Below are 1,941 nucleotides of genomic sequence, written 5' to 3'. Positions count from 1 at the left end.
CCCACAGGACTGAGGGGAGAAGTTCTGGCTGGGAGGATTATCCTCTACCAGGACAGGCTCCTTCTCCTGCTGGGAGGCTGCTGCGTGGGTCAGATCTGTTCACAGGTCTAGCTGTGAGCACATTTCAGAGGGCACTTTTCAAAAGGAAAGGCAAGTCAGGCGTTGCCTGAAAGTGAAGGCAATGAGGTGGTGCTTAGAATTTCCTTCCACTTGGTAAGAGAAAACTGGAAATGGAACTGTCAGCTTTGGGCAGCTGGGTGAAACTCATTAAGAGATTCAAGGAGCAGACAGTGAATCTGCCAGTGGCTTCTGAATGTCCCCTCACCCATCCCTTAATCTGTAGATAGCACCAGTTTCCCCTGAGCTGCTGCATCAGGGTTTATCTGACCTGCTCCTTAGCACCTGTACACATGGGAATGCCCCTGGACAGTCTCCTACTACTGAGGGTTTTCTGCAGGGAGAGCAGAGCTSACTTGTGAGCGTSGTTGTCCTTCATCTGAGTGAGGTGCAAGGCAGGATAGTGAGGGGCAAGACTCACAKATGAAGCGGGTCCCATGACAGTCATGGCAAGTTCTTTTTTTCCTGTAGGGATGCACAAGAGTTCATGAATAAAGTGATTGAAATGCCAAAGATTACTGCCCTATCAAAGAATGCTCCCACAGTGAGGAGAAAACTTGGTGTGTTTATGCTTGCACCATCACATATATTACATATAGACAYATTTATACATCAACAGACTCCTCCATTGATCATCTTGCAGAGAAGACTTGATTTCCAAATGTTCAAGACCTCTGCCTTAGAAGACTTGACATCATCTCCTGCAAGTCGTGTGCATCAAAACTAGTCCTTCTCTCTGCAGTGCCTGGAATAAGGGAACGGATGGTAAAATGGCATAAGGACAAGGTCTACTTCTAGGCATCTGGACAGAAAAGGTAAGGTCAATCCTTGTTTCCATTTGACTTTTTTTCTCTCTTGCTGTGGGTGGGGATCTGGTGTGACAGATTCAGATACAAATAACTACGTTGAGGAGAGGAAGATTGATGGGGATGAATCCCTCCCAAAGCTCTTCTTCAGACTAAACTGGTGTGAGGGCTCTATTCAGCTCTCGTACTGTTGAATAGAGAATATTCCCACTGGGATTCTTGACCAAGTCCCTTCGAAGCAATGGAAGATACCATTCTCAGGCATCTCGACAAGTACAGTCAAAGGGTACTTTGACACATCCATTTTCACCTGCAGCAGAGCAGAAAGAATTCCTTTGGAACTGTGAGCTCCCTGCTGCACGTGACACACTCAGCCAGTTCATATCGGAGCACCAGAAAGGGAGCTGAAATAAGGGAGGGAGGAAATGTGGGGTGTTCCTGAGAAACTGAAAGGGTTTGGCTCAGACAAACCTCCTGTAGCTTTTGGCCTTCTTTCCTTCTTTATACAGGACTCCTTTGCCCCAAAGGAACTAATGTCAAACAGCAGCACCGCTAATGAGTTCCTGCTCCTGGCATTCGCAGAGAGGCAGGAGCTGCAGTTCCTGTACTTCTCGCTCTTCCTGGGCATCTACGTGGCTGCCCTCATAGGCAATGGCCTCATCATCACAGCCATAGCCTGCAACCACCACCTCCACACCCCCATGTACTTCTTCCTCCTCAACCTCTCTGTCCTCGACCTTGGCTCCATCTCCACTACTGTCCCCAAATTGATGGCCAACTCCCTCTGGGACACGAGGGTCATTTCCTTTTTGGCATGTGCTGCCCAAGTCTTCCTGTTGTTCTTTTTCTTAGGAGGGGAATATTCTCTCCTCACAGTCATGGCCTACGACCGCCTTGTGGCCATCTGTAGACCCCTGCACTATGGGAACCTCCTGGGCAGCAGAGCTTGTGTCCAAATGGCAGCAGCTGCCTGGGCCAGTGGCTTTCTCTATGCTCTCCTGCACACTGGGAACACATT

General features: G+C 48.9%; 1 long non-coding RNA gene across 1 annotated transcript; it reads left to right on the top strand.

Moving 5' to 3' along the window:
* Positions 1 to 738: 738 nt before the first annotated feature.
* LOC112943427 lies at positions 739 to 1,601 on the top strand. Its single transcript, XR_003248566.1, has 2 exons — positions 739 to 932; positions 1,433 to 1,601. It is a non-coding gene; the product is annotated as an uncharacterized LOC112943427 (long non-coding RNA).
* The last annotated feature ends 340 nt before the right edge of the window (positions 1,602 to 1,941 follow it).

This window comes from Nothoprocta perdicaria, unplaced genomic scaffold (genome assembly GCF_003342845.1).
Source record: "Nothoprocta perdicaria isolate Ctin4 unplaced genomic scaffold, notPer1 scaffold_1482, whole genome shotgun sequence".
Classification (NCBI taxonomy): Eukaryota; Metazoa; Chordata; class Aves; order Tinamiformes; family Tinamidae; genus Nothoprocta; species Nothoprocta perdicaria.
This window is presented reverse-complemented; position numbering and strand designations above follow the sequence as displayed.